The sequence below is a fragment of the Neophocaena asiaeorientalis genome, unplaced genomic scaffold (assembly GCF_003031525.2).
Source record: "Neophocaena asiaeorientalis asiaeorientalis breed wild unplaced genomic scaffold, Neophocaena_asiaeorientalis_V1.1 scaffold204, whole genome shotgun sequence".
Lineage (NCBI taxonomy): Eukaryota > Metazoa > Chordata > Mammalia > Artiodactyla > Phocoenidae > Neophocaena > Neophocaena asiaeorientalis.
In genome coordinates, this window is record NW_020173922.1 from 6883616 (window position 1) to 6898812 (window position 15197).

A 15197-nucleotide genomic window follows, 5' to 3' on the forward strand; every position below is an offset into this window, starting at 1 on the left:
CCGGCTCTTGTGGGGGGGAGCGGGTGGGGGGGGGGAAGTGAGGGGGAGGCAGGCAGAGAGCAAGCTCCCTAATGAACCCTGATTCTCCTCGCTAACCCGCCACCACCACACACACACTGTCGTGCGCACAGGCCTGGCTAGAATGGGGACCTGGGGAACAGAGTGGGTGTGTGGGGAGTTCACCATACGACAGTGAGTGGGACAGAGGCTGGGACCTGGGGCTATGGAGGATGGGTGGGAAGGAGCTGGAGGGGCATCCTAAGGAGGGGCGAGCAGCGAGTTCCGAAGCCCGTGGCCCAGCCCCCTGGAAGGGCACCCCAGAGCCTGCTCCTAGCCTCAGTGGTCGAGGGCAGAGGATGGGGAAAAGAATTTGATGCTGGCGAGAGCTGTCAGGTTGCATGCCTTTGGAAGTTCTTCTCCCAACTTTTGCTGGGCAACGGAGAAAGTAGGCAGAAAGTATCCCCCATTATTCTTCCCCTGTGCCAAAAGGAAAATAGAGGGCCCCAGGATTCAGTCCAAGGTGAGGTATTTTGGATGCTTTACCTGAGGTGTGAAGGGTATCTCTTTAGGGATCCATCCTGTGCCCCTGCAGAAGGCAGCCTTCCAGCTCAATGGCCGCTGCCTCCGGGAAGTCCTGCCACACGCGGTCCGCAGGACCCTCCCTCTCAATCCCCATGGCACTGCATGCCTCTGGGACAGCTCGACCCTCTTCTGCCTGTAACCGGCCCTGTATTCAAGTTTCTGAGACTCTGCTAGGTCTGGGGATAAAGACTCAAATCAGACACACTCCCTGAGTCAAGTAATCAGGAGCTAATTACACCAGCTATAATAAGTAGCATTTCCTGAGCGAGCCAGGCCCTGTGCTAAGTGCTTTATGTACATTGACTCATTTATGCATTGACTCACTACACCCAGACAAGGTAGGGACTCAGTATACTGAGTCTGCAATAATAAAATCAAGGCTGAGCCACTCTGGAAAACTGTGTGGCAGTTTCTTAGAGAGTTAGACATCAGTTTACCATATAACCCAGCAATTCCACTCCTAAGTATATACCCAAGAGAATTGAGAACAGATATCTACACAAAAACTTAGACACTAATGTTTATAGCAGCACTATTTATAATAGCCCCAAGCTGGAAATTATTCAAATATCTATCAGTTGATGAATGGATTAAAAAAAAAAATCTACTCCATACAGTGGAATATTATTTGTCAATAAAAAGGAATGAAGTACTGATACATATTATAATGTAGATAAACCTCAAAAACATTATGCTCAGTGAAATAAACTAGACACAAAAGGCCACGTGTTGTATGATTTCATTTATAGGAAACATCCAGAAAAGGCAAATCTATGGAAACAGAAAGTAGATTAATGGTTGCCTGGGGCTGAGGGTTGAAATGAGGATTAACTGTAAAGGGGCACAAGGGATTTTATGGGGTCATAGAAATATCCTAAAACTCGATTATGGTGATGGTTGCACAACTCAGTAAGTTTACTAAAAATTATTAAATTGTACAGTCGTCAAATTGTGAATTTTATGATATGTCAATTAGACTTCACTAAACTTGTTTTTTAAAAATTGAGGCTCACGGGCTTCCCTGGTGGCGCAGTGGTTGAGAGTCCACCTGCCAATGCAGGGGACACGGGTTCGTGCCCAGGTCCGGGAAGATCCCACATGCTGCGGAGCGGCTGGGCCCGTGAGCCATGGCCACTGAGCCTGTGCGTCCGGAGCCTGTGCTCCACAACGGGAGAGGCCACAACAGTGAGAGGCCCGCGTACCGCAAAAAAAAAAAAAAAAAAAAAAAAAAAAATTGAGGCTCAGTAATTTCATGTAACCTTTCTAAAGTGACTGGCTGTGAAACGGTGAAGCTGGAATTCAAACCCAGGCAGCCGGGTTACAGAGACCACATTCTTAACCACTGGACAGTGTTGCTTCCCTGAGATAGTGTTTATCTCGGCCTTGCAGGGGGAAGCTCACACAGGCCTGGGAAGAGGCAGGCATTCTTGGAGTGTTTCTGGAGGAGGTAGTAACAGTGGGTTGGGTCTTGTGTACAAGTTCATCTTCTCTACCAGGAAGGCTTCTGAGCTCCCATCTTTGACCCTCACTTCCTCTTAAGAGCTGGATCTCACTGAGTAAACAGAAGAGGGAATGTCACAGAAAGAGGAGAATGACACCCGCCATCCTCCTGGCATGAGGAAATCCATGTTGGGAACTAATGCGGCCTCTGGGGCGGGGTGCCTAGCTGGAGCTGGCAACAGGCTGAAGACTCAGGCTCAGGCCCGCTGACATCCAGGGCTGAGTTCCCCACAGGCAGAACCTGTCCTCTGCCCCTGCGCAGGCTGACAAGAGGGAAAATTTCAGTCCCCTTGGGAATTCTTTCAGGGGCGCTCCTTGCAGGAGTGTATTTGAATTAGGGCTGGGAAAGCAGAGGGAAACAAAGGCTTTAAGAAACCTTTCCAAACCCCTTCTGGTCTGGTCCTCACCGACTTAGTCTCTGTGGTGTTCAAAGAGCAGGGTGGTTGGGAGCGGCCGCCGGTGCAGGCACTAAGGGGCTGTGTTTTCTGCAGAGAATGAAAAGTCAAGAACGAAACTGAAGCAGAGGACTGCTCGCCATACACCAGCAATTCTAAACAATGTCCGTGATAAACTTCCTTCCCACGGGGCAACCTGCTCCTCTGCCCTGCTGGTATGCTACTGCCTGGTCACATTGATTTAGTGGCAGGTTACACAGACTCATTACAAACTGGCTTAAGCCAAAAGGGTCATATAGTATAAGGAACTGGGCTCCCTCATGCAGAAGCCGGTGGGGATGCCTCTCTTTTTCCCCCGGGACCCTGAGACACACCTCCGGCCTCTGTGTATTGGCCTCACTGTTCCCCCTCTACATGCTGGCTTTCTCAGCTTCACTAAAGTGACACGTCCTCAATTTCAGCAGCCAACAGAGACTGACCCGCCTGTCTTAGTTCTAGTGCTGAATTCCTGGGAGGCAGAAATCCAATGGGACCAGGGTGGATCCTGATTAGGTCACGGATCCTAATCTAATGCCCAAAGGAGGAGGTCCTGAAAACCAGGGCTTTTAGGACCCATGCGGGATCACTGTTTCTACTTATCTGGATGTGGTTTGAGAGGAGTAGGACAGCTCTTGGTTTGAGACCCCTATGAGTCTGTCTGTTTTTAAATATATCCATTTCCTTATAATATATACTTTTTCACTTAAGTTACCTGAGGTGGATTTTTATTTCTTGCAACAGGACAATCCTTAACCAAACCAAAACAAAACCCACATAACTTGATGGGCAAAAGGGACCACATAAGAAAGACAAACATCCAGTCTACAAATAATAAATGCTGGAGAGGGTGTGGAGAAAAGGGAACCCTCCTACACTGTTGGTGGGAATGTAAATTGTTACAGCCACTATGGAGGACAATATGGAGTCTCCCCAAAAAACTAAAAATAGAACTATCATATGATCCAGCAATCCCACTCCTGGGCATATATCCGGAAAAGATGAAAACTCTAATTCGAAAAGATACACGCACCCCAACATTCATACCAGCAGTATTTACAATAGACAAGATATGCAAGCGACCTAAGTGTCCATCAACAGAGGAATGGATAAAGAAGATGTGGTACATATTTACAAGGGAATATTACTCAGCCATGAAAAACAATGAAATAATGCCCTTTGCAGCAGCATAGATGGACCTAGAGATGATCATACGAAGTGAAGTAAATCAGACAAAGAAAGACACATATCATATATCACTTAAATGTGGAATATAAAAAAATGATACAAATGAACTTCTTTACAAAACAGAAACAGACTCATAGACAGAAAAACTTACGGTTACCAAAGGGGAAAGGGGAGGGAAGGAGGGCTAAATCAGGGGTTTGGGATTAACAATTATACACCACTATATATAAAATAGATACTTTACAACATTGTAAATCAACTTCAATTTTAAAAAAACAAGCAATTTAATACTTTTGAAAACAAACGAAGTGAAGATACTGTACAATTTTACCAAGTCACTCTTTCTATAATTTTCAATCTATGGAGATAATATATTAACTTTACTGAATCCCTGGAGAGTTACCTCATATTTCAGATTTGATTGTGGCTGTAAAAGAATAAAATGATACATAAATATATGGAACAAAAAGAAAGGCAAACATCTTTGGTGGTAAATAGGATCGCGCTGTGGATTGGGGCAGCTCAAATGTGAATGGGGCACAAGTCTCTCTGTGTGTGCTTCACAGTGGGGAGTTGTCCTTTTCCTCGGAGCTATTGGCCTATTTCACAACTGCTTAGAGAACACCGAAGGCTCTCTGAAGGCAGGGTCGTCTGTCGCTTCCCCATCTTACCCTATTCTTTCGCATGGATTTTCCATTCTCCCAACCAGACAGCTCTCAGTAAGGAATTCCTCAGTCTGGATTTTTCTAATGGTCGGCAAGCTTGTCTCCAGCCCTCCGCCACCCCTCCTACCTGGCTGGGGAACTGGCCTCTGATTGGCAGGTCAGGGTGCAGGCTCTGAGAGTCACTTGGCATCACAGCCCTCCTGAGGAGATGCAGTAGGGGGGCCAGCATCACCTGTAAAGGATTCTTACCAAAGATGTTTAACCTGAATCTAATCCAGCCTCTACTTCCAGTGTACAAAAATAAAAGGAATACAGAAACAAGATAAATAACACCATGAGGAAACAATCAGACGAATCAAGAATACAGAGTATTGGGGCTTCCCTGGTGGCGCAGTGGTTGAGAGTCCGCCTGCCGATGCAGGGGACACAGGTTCGTGCCCCGGTCCGGGAGAATTCCACATGCCGCGGAGCAGCTGGGCCCGTGAGCCATGGCCGCTGAGCCTGCGCGTCCGGAGCCTGTGCTCCGCAATGGGAGAGGCCACAACAGTGAGAGGCCCGCGTACCGCAAAAAAAAAAAAAAAAAGAAGAAAAATCTACATATTTACATATACTTATAGACAAAATGAATATGACAAAGTACTTACCGTTACTGAATCTGGCTGGTTGATATAATGATGTTCACTATTTTATTCTTTCCACTTTTCTCTATATTTAAAAATGTTCATAATGAAAAGTGGGGAAATAAAAATAAAGCAGTAAGATTAAACTTGAATCCATTTAATAAGTATGGGTCTCAAGCCAATTACATAACCCTTTTGAGACTCAGTTTTTTCACCTGTAAAATGGGGATCATAGCAGCACCCACCTCCTGGGGCCATTGTGAAGACCGAGACCATTTACGTAATGCCCTTAATACCGTGCTTGGTGAATAAGTGTTCAGTGAGTTGACTTTATCCCCACACAGCAATAACACAAAGGAGCACCAAGAGGCCTCTTTCCCTTCTAGCTTCATCCTGGGTCAGATGCTGGCTTCTCAGTCAACCAGCAAATCCTTACTGAGGGCTGGGCTGGATGTCTTTTTGCTTGCCCCTCCAGAACCAGTGTCTCCTTGCCGTGTGACGTAGGGGATGGACTGGGGCGTTCTGCACCTTGGGCTCACTTCCCTCTGGTTTCTGGTTGGGTTTGGTCAATGGGAAGCACCAGCAGGAGGCTGGGGGGAGAAGGGAGAGTGAGCTGGATTGCCTTGGTGGGCACTCTCCCCTCCCCCTGCCTCTTCAGGCTCCCCCACTATAACTCACCCTGGGACACTGCACTATCCCCTGTTTCTTTCCTTCAAGTTTGTAAATTGAACTTTTATGAAACTTCTCATTCCTCTGGTTGGAGTGGACCCCTATTTCCTACCAGAACTCTGACTGATGCAGGGTCTTCTATGTGCCATCCACTTTGCCAGGCAGACCCTGAGGGATGTCACAATTAGTAAACAGAGTCCCATCCCTTCTGCCACTTAAAATGTCTTCATTTCAGGCCTGTCCCCTTGGGGTTTTCTGAGCTGACACCAGATTCCCTATTCCAATGGACTAGTGTACACAGAAGGACAAGCCAGCACCCCTAATTCACCTCCACCCCCTAACACACTCACAGAGAAATCCAGTGTGGATCCTGGGATTCCCTTGGCCAATCCCAGATCTTCAGGTCAACAGGGACGTGATGGCTGTGCCCACCTCCTCTCGGCCCTGTGTGTCTAGAAGCCAAAGAGCTCAGTGGAAACTCCTTAGGTATCTGAGGCACACTGACAAAAGGCAAGCAAATGTGGTAACACTTAGGAGGAGGCTGTGTGCGGTGTGAGGCTCCAGTAAGTCAAGTTCATGGTGAGAAGAACTCGGAAAGCACATTCGTCTAAGACAATAGGATTAGATCACGCTCGCCTCGGATGTTTCCTTGAGTCTTTCAATATCTGCATAAATGGCCCCCAAATGAGACTAGGATTTAACATCTTTGGGGAAGCTGGGTTTCGTGAGTTCAGGGCCTTGTTTTATATCTACTCTGAGAATGGTTTTCCACCCCCACGGCAAACATGAACAGGTAGACGTCATTTGTGGGCAAGACTTATTTGTGACAATATGGTCACCAGTCCCCAACCTGGCCCTGCCCCTACTGCGTTCAGTGAATGATTTCAAACCTTCTTGTGTTCACCCTCTTGGGAAGGAAGGTCTTCAGGAGGATGGGACCTGCCTTTTTGTCCCAACACCGAAGGAGATAGTTGATGAGACTGAGTCATCTTCCAGTTTGGTAGCTCAGAAAGGGTCCTCTCAGAGGGTACTCTTTTCTCTCAAACAGCCCAATGACATAATTAAAAACCTTCCTGGGTTGTACTTCTCAAGGACCCCAGGAATCTGAACCATATGGAGAGTGTTTTCATTTGGATCCTGTCCCCTGGCTCCATGCATTGGCTGCAAGGTTGCGATTATAGCTCCTCAGTGCAAGCCTCTCCGAGAAGCTCCTCTGTGTTTGTGGTGAGCATATGGACAAATGGAAAATAAACAACCCTGTGAATTTCTGGGGTGGGAGCTGGCTCACAATAAGATGTTGCAGAAAAGGGAGCAGTCAGGGCAAGTGGAACTTTAGCAAGTACACAGTAAACCAGAGCAAAGATTCCTTCCCTAAGACAGCTTCCCCATAGAGGAATGGTCCCATGAGATCACCCGATGTTAACTGAGCATTTATTTATTACATGCCGGACACTGGGCCAAGCCCTTGATGTGCATCTTCTCACTGGATCCTCACAACAACCCCTGTGATAACTAAATTTTTTTTTTTTAACAATAATGCTTATCTCCATACTAAACCCCTACTTTTACAAATGAGGAAATTGAGACGTAGAAGGCTAAGAAAAATCCTCCTAAGGTTATATAATTTGCACATGGGTAGAAACAGGCCTTGAACCCAGGTCTAGTTGGCGTCAAAAAACCCTACCCCTAACCACTGCACCATACCGCCACACCGCCGGCCAGGTTGCCGAGGAGACACTTTCTTGCCACATAGACCTGGCACACAGGTGAGAGCAGAAAACGAGGACATAAGGACGGGAATCTTTCTTTGGTTCTCTGCTGTATCCCCAGTACCTGGCACGTATTCATGAAAAACAGTGATGACTACAATGGAAGAAACTGATGTTGATTAGCAGTCTCTACCCCACGTGGTTGTGGCCCTGGGACTGTGGTGTGGGGTCTACAGACTGGGGAGATGTTTGGGTTTTAGCTCTGTGGGTCGAGGCTGCAGGTCTGCAAGAAGGAATGTTGCAGAGAGCTTAAAGGCAAGCAGGGGCTGGCAACAGGTGACAGGCACCAGGGCTGGGGCCCCTGCCCTGAGGTACCTGCAGATTGAAGGTGAAGTGGAGGGTGGGGGCAGGGAGAGGAAGAAGAAGGGATGCTGTGGGAAACTCTAGGGGAGGGAGGGGGGAGAAAACACCAGTAGGGAGGTTGGAATGCCCTGGTTGTTGCTGCTCCAGCAGGTCAGACAGACTCCCAAGGCACCTCCTTCCTCCTGCGCCTTCTCCCATTGTTGGGCGGTCTGAGTGAGAACAATGGGAATGGAATCCTTCTTCCCCTCCCGCCTGGCAAGGCCTGGCCCGCTTCCTCCTCGCCCCACCGAAAGGAATGCTTTCTTGTCCTGGCTGTGTGGTACCCGCAGGCAGGAATGGCGCTGGGGGCTCCCCAGGGACGGAAGGCTTTGTGGCTGGAGCTGATGACAGTTGGGGTTGGAGCAGGGAGGGAGTGGGTGTGGAGGATCTTTTCAGAATTCCTCTTGGGTTTCTTGCGAGTATTTCTGCTCTTTTTCCTGACTCGTTATGGGGTCTCCGCTCTGGAGCGGACCAGTCAGGCGGATCTGTGAATGAGAGATGGAACCAAACAGCGCCAGCCCTTGGAGACAGGCCAGCTGTGCCTGAGCGCTTCCCATCCTGGGCAGGGCTGCGAATCATCTGAACTCCTGATCCCTGTCCTCCCTATAGTCTAGAAGCTGCTGCCTTTTGTGTGGAAACGGCTTCACTGCCACCCTTCTCAGAAGGCTCTTAGACAGACGTGATTTACCCTTCATCTCTGCCAGTGTTGGCAGCAGTGGGGTGGCAGGAGCGGGGAGACTGGGGTTTTCATTGCAGGTCTGGAAGGCACAGAAGCTGCTGCTTCTCCTCTTTCCCTGCATGAGATGGTCTCAAAGCACTTGTTTAACCCCTCCCTCACTTGGGGAAGGGGGCACCCATTCACCCACCGGCTGTGAGTCTGACCAGGAAGCTCTCAAGCATGGCCCTCGAGGACCAGATTCTGCCCTCTGTTATCATCTCTCACTCTAGGGCCCAGGACCCTTGGGGACTCTTCAGATCTCCTCCGGATTTTCAGAAAACCTCCTGAAAATCCTGAGGAATCCACTGTAGGCCAGGGTACCATGGGTGTGGGAATGTGAGGGCTGAGCTTACCGCGGTCAGGGAAGGGCGGCCAGGCCCTCGACGTGTCTGATGGAATGCCAGCTAATTCTTTCTACAAGTATATTGGAGTTGGGGACAGTGGGCTGGGGGTGGAGGTCAGAGGGGAGTATCTGTCTGAGTTGGGGGAGCCAGCAGAAAAAGGTGAAAGTACATGGGCTTGGAAGGCTCGGTTGGGTGTCTGGGTTCCAGTCCCACCACTCTGCTGTGGAACCAGGGGAGAGAGGCATACTGATGACACAGTGATGAGGGCTGCCAAGCACTGAGCTCTTCAGGGTACCAATCACCATCCTTAGCTCCCCCGGCTGCCAACCTTCTGGGGAACCGATGGAGGCAGAGGTCTGGGGTGTCTCTGCCACCATAGGCAGACATTCACTTAATCCCACTGTTGTCTACTGAGCTGCTGCCCCCAGGAAAGAGACCCTCTATGTATCCCTCTTCAGAGAATAAACCTCCTGGGGTCCACCAGCCTCAGGGAGAGGCAGACACGGGACTGCACTGAGCGGGGACGGAAGGAGTCCGGCTTCCACTTAAACAGCCTTTGAGCGCATCCTCCAGCTCATAGGCTCCACCTTCACCCCCACTTCTAGGGATACTTGGGGCTGCCAACCCTGAGTCCTCTGCAGGGATCTGCGTGCAAATTATATGGCAACTCAGCCCGCCTGGCTCTGGCTTAGGAGTCAGCTTTGCGGGGCCTGCTAAATTGGAAACCACTCATCCATCTGCTTTCCAGCTTTCTTTTTCTTGTTGTTGCTGGGTTTTTGTTTATTTTGGTTTGCTTTTTTTTCTTTCTTTTTTTTTTTCTTTCTGCTGTCTCTTCTCCTATTCATGTTGTCCTTCTGGGTTTATGTCTTTCTTAAAAAAAAAAAAATCCCTTCATCTTATTTTAGTGAGCTTTGGGGTGTTAAGTGCATGTGTTCTTTCTTCCATTTTTAACCAGATGGAATTTATCCAGTCAGTAGATTTATCCCTTTATCAAACACTGAAAGCTTTCAGGCTTTGGGGTAATGGAAAATGTTGTAAGTCGTGACCCTTAAACACATTTCAATTTGCAAGAAACGAAATTGAGTTATTTGTAGTGAGGTGGATGGACCTAGAGTCCGTCATACAGAGTGAAGTAAGTCAGAAAGAGAAAAACAAATACCGTATTAAGCTGGGACAAAGTGAGACAGTGGCATGGACATATATACACTACCAAACGTAAAATAGATAGCTAGTGGGACACACACGTTTCAATTTGCAAATTAATTTTGCAAATAAGTCAGTGTGTTTTCTCTGTCTTCTCCAAGCTCCCAAGACTTTTCTCTGCAAATCTGTGCCCTCATTTTGGAGGTCAGAGCCTAGCACAGTATCAGCCCTTCTTGGGGCTTGGTGCGTATGTGTCAGGTGATGGACTGAATGACTTATGATCTAACTAGCCCATGTCCTGTGGCATCTTTCGTCTGAGGAGAGCATACCGACAAGATTAATTTCCATAAACCTATACTTTCTTTGTTAATTCATTTTTGTTATAAATAATATCAAAGGTATCAAAAAGTCTATAAAAGGTACACGTAGAGTGTAGAGAGAAATAAGAAATACCGTTGTACCCAGCGTCCAGCTTTTTTTTTTTTTTTTTTGGCCACACTGCGTGGTATGCAGGACCAGGGATCAAACCCACGCCCCCTGCAGTGGAAGTGTGGAGTCTTAACCACTGGACCGCCAGGGAAGTCCCCCAGCATCCAGCTAAAATCCCATAACTTTGCAAGCTGCGAGTGCCTCTTCCCTCCCAGAAATAATCGTAGTCACTATTTTGTGTTAGTCAGTCACTTGCTATTTTCTATAGCTTTACTACCTGTGCGTGAAAACCTAAACAATACATTGTTTCCTTTTGCCTATTTTTGAAATTTATATAAATGGAAGCATATATTTGTAGTTTTCCCTGACTTCTTTCACTCAACATTTTTTTTTGGAGGTTCTTTCAAATTGACCCATGTAGCTGCAGTTCATTCATTGGGCTGTAATGTTCCCTTGTGAGATAACACCAGAATTTATTCCTGTATTCTACTGTTGTTGGACAGTAGGATGGTTTCCTTTTTTTACTCTTCTGAGCAACAGAACTGTGGCTACAGTGAGGCAGAGAGACCCTATATTAGGTTCCTTGGCTGCCATAACAAATGACCACACATGGGGTGGCTTGAAACAACCAAAATGTATTCTCTCACAGTTCTGGAGGCCAGGAATCTGTTATCATGATGTCAGCAGGGCCACACTCCCTTTGAAGGCGAGAGCCTTTGCCTCTTCTAGCTTCTGGTGGCTCCAAGTGTTGCTTGGTTTATGTCTTGTGGCAGCATCACTCCAATCTCTGCCATCTTCACTTGACTGTCCCTCTTCCCTCTGTGTCTCTCCTCTCTGTGTCTCTTATAAGGACACTTGTCATTAAGTTTAGGGCCCATCCAAATTATCCAGAATGATCTCATCTCTAGATCCTTATCTTCATTACATCTTCAAAGACGCTTTTTCCAAATATGGTCACATTCATATGTTTCAGGCCCCCTTTTGGGGGGCTACCATTCAACCCACTGCAGACACCAAGGGTGTGATATTAGAGTCAACGACCTACACAACCCTTGGGGTGAATGGCACCTTACCTTTTGTGCCCCAGGAGCCTCTCTTTCTCCCTCAGGTCCTGACTCTACTAAAAAACCCTGCAGTGAACCTCTGTGCATGTCACCTGGAACCCTTGGGCAGGAGTCTGTCTAGGGTACATAGCACAGGAGCGGAATTGCTAGGTGGTAGAAAGTGTGCATGTTAATCTTTGTTAGAAAAGGTCTAGCTTTTTCCAAAGTGGTTGTACCAAGTCATGTTACCATCAGTGGTGAATGGCAGTTCCCCATTGCTTCACATCGTCTCCAAGCCCTGGGCTGAGTGACTTTCTAATTATAGTCAGTCTGGTAGGTGTGAAGGAGTACGTGTGCTAAGACTAGGTGTGAAAGGGTATCTCATCAAGGTTTCCAGTGTGCATTTCTCTGATGACTAATGAGATTGAGCATCTTTTCACATGTCGGTGGGCCATTTGTGTTTCCTCTTCTGTGAAATGCTTCCTTAAGGCTTTTGCTCATGTTTACAATTTATTTTTACTTTTTCTTTTTGATTCATGAAAGTACTTTATATATTCTGTATATTAATCCTGTTAGTGAAATATGTCCCAAATATCTTTCCCCAACAAGTTGTCTTCTTGCACTCTTTTTAAAATGTAGTTGAATTTATCAGTTGTTTCCTTTATCATTTAGGCTTTTTCTTCTTGATTACAAAATCCTCCCTATCCTTGAGCATGTAAAATATTTCTCTAGTCACCTTATAAAGATTTTACACATTTTTTTTTTTTGGTTGTGCTGGGTCTTAGTTGCAGCAGGTGGGCTCCTTAGTTGTGGCATGTGAACTCTTAGTTGTGGCATGCATGTGGGATCTAGTGCCCTGAGCAGGGATCGAACCCGGGCCCCCTGCATTGGGAGCACGGAGTCCTATGCACTGCACCACCAAGGAAGTCCCAAAATTTTACACTTTTGTATTTCATATTTATGTCCCAGAATGGATGGGCCTTTTTTTTTTTTTTTTTTTTTTTAATGGTGTGAGACGGGGATGCAATTGTCTCGACACCATTTCTCAAAGAGTCCAGGCTTTAATCACTATCTGAAATGTCCTCTTGGTTATAAATCAGACTTCCACATACACGTGAATATTGTTCGAGCTCCTCTATTGTGTTCCATTGGTCCATCTTCTGTCCTTGTTCCAATGAACAGTCTTCATTACTCCAGCTTTAACAGTAAGTCATAGTATCTGGTTGGGTAGCTGCCCCCGCCACTGCACCCCATGCTCCTACTAACTCTTTTTCAGAAGTGTCTTAGCTGTCTTGGACAGTTGTTCTACCACATGCATTTTTTTTAAATTTATTTTTGGCTGCGTTGGGTCTTTGTTGCTGCGCGCGGGCTTTTCTCTAGTTGTGGCGAGCGGGGCTACGGGCTACGCTTCATTGCGGTGCGCAGGCTTCTCATTGCAGTGGCTTCTCTTGTTATGGAGCACAGGCTCTAGGCACTCAGGTTTCAGCAGTTGTGGCTCGTGGGCTCTAGAGCGCAGGCTCAGTAGTTGTGGCTCACGGGCTTTGTTGCTCCGCGACATGTGGGATCTTCCTGGACCAGGGCTCGAACCCCTGTCCCCTGCATTGGCAGGCGGATTCTTAACCACTGTGCCACCAGGGAAGTCCCCACATACATTTTTGAAACAGCTTTTCAAGTCCCTTGAAAATAACTGTTGAGATGTTTTTATAGACATTGCATTAAAGGATTAAATGTATAGATGAGTTTGGCTAGAATTAACAGAATTATGATTTAAAATTTTCTTTTCTAAGAACATTGTCTTTCTCTCCATCTCTTTAGATCTTTTTGAATGACATTTAAAGTTTGATCATTTTCCACAAAGGGTTTACATATCCTTTCTAGATTTATTCCTAGGTACTTTAATTTTTTTTGGTGGCCTTTAGAAATGAGTATCTTTTTAAGAAAATTACATTTTCTAACTGATTCTTGCTGGTATATAGTTAAATGCAAGTGTTTTTGTATCCAGCAGTCTTGCACACCTCCCTTATGAGTTCAGACACTATATTTGCATATCATTTGGGGGTTTCTATGTAGCCAATCATTTATCCGCAAATAATGACAGTTTTATTCTACTCATCCTTTCTTTTTTTTGTATGTAAATATATACACATGTTTTCTATTGTATTATATGCTATTACATAAATATATACAAATATACACATAATTTGTCAGGACAAAGTCAAATCAACAAATATAAAATATTCTTAAGTTTAAAAATGAATCAAAAAAAATGAATCAGGGTCTTCCCTGGTGGCGCAGTGGTTGAGAGTCCGCCTGCCGATGCAGGGGACACGGGTTCGTGCCCCGGTCCGGGAGGATCCCAGATGCCGCGGAGCGGCTAGGCCCGTGAGCCAGGCATAAAGATAATTAAGGAAGTTGTAAATAAAATTTTGAAGGCACGTATAAACAATAAAAATGACTGACATTTGGTGCATGATGGCCATCTAAAGCTCTGAAAATAATTTTCAACTACTAAGCTTGATTTTCTCTTCCACATTCAATAATTTAAAAATTATGGAATGCTTCACGAATTTGCGTGTCATCCTTGCGCAGGGGCCATGCTAATCTTCTCTGCATCGTTCCAATTTTAGTATATGTGCTGCCGAAGCGAGCACTACTTATCCTTTCTTGAACGTCTGGAATCTTTAATGAGACATTGTTAGTTCTGCAGGTCCAGTAAGAAAACATTAAGTGACACTGACAAAATTCAAAATGATCATTTGCCCATTTTACATAAATTCATCTCAGTGTTTCAGAGGCCCAAATCCAAATATGTAGCAGCAAATGCAAAAATTAGTTGGAGCAGCATAGCTGAATGCTGGTTTGTGAGGTACATAGGATTCTGAGGAGAATTAGGAAACAGCCCATTGACTTAGGTCCTGAGATTTTAGGGGCAGATTCCTCACTCTGTATGGCAGGTCTCAGCTGCAGTGAGATTGGGGTGATACTTGCTGACCAAGTGACTGCCCTGTGACTTCTCCTTTCTTCTAAGATAGTGAGGGTAGTCATGGGCTTTGGAATCAAACAGATCACTCTGTGTGGCCCTGAGCAAGTGGCTTAACCTATCTGAATCATAGTTTTCTCATTCGTAAAATGGTGATGATAAGCATTCCTCATAGGGTGTTGGGGAGGATTGAATGGGTTAATAAATGTAAACCGTGGAAGGCAGCTGGGATACGTGGTAAAGGCATCGTCAGCGTTGGCAACCAAAATGGCTCCCAAGCCACGGACCCTTCAAGCTGGTCAGGTCCTTGAGTCCTGAGACTTCATAATGCTTCAATGCAGGTAATAGATAGTATTAGGATAGCAAGCGTGGGCTTTCAGAAATCCTTCCGTCCTGGGGTTTCAAAAAACTGTTCATCAAGGAAACGTTCTTTTTAAAAAAAAAAAAAAAAAAAAAAGGGCGCTTAAACCTGAACTAAAAAAAACAGCTAAAATAGGTGCTGGTTCCAATGGAGTGAGGTATGAAGGATCTGGAGCCCCATCTCCGCAGCCTCCCTCTGCCCTGCCTCCCATGGTTCCCAGCCTCTGTGGCACCTCCAATGTACCCCTTAGTCCACAGAGCACTGATTCTATTCACCACTTTTCTATCAGCCTGCTCAGGCTGCCATAAACAAATACCACAGGCTGGGTGGCTTAAACAACAGAACTTTATTTTCTCCCACTTCTGGAGGCTGGAAGTCCAAGATCGAGGTATCACCGGGGTTGTTTTCTGGTG

General features: G+C 46.3%; 1 non-coding gene across 1 annotated transcript; it reads right to left on the bottom strand.

Moving 5' to 3' along the window:
* Positions 1 to 13987: 13987 nt before the first annotated feature.
* Positions 13988 to 14094, bottom strand: LOC112404493 (U6 spliceosomal RNA). Its single transcript, XR_003004098.1, has one exon. It is a non-coding gene; the product is annotated as a U6 spliceosomal RNA (small nuclear RNA).
* Positions 14095 to 15197: the final 1103 nt, after the last annotated feature.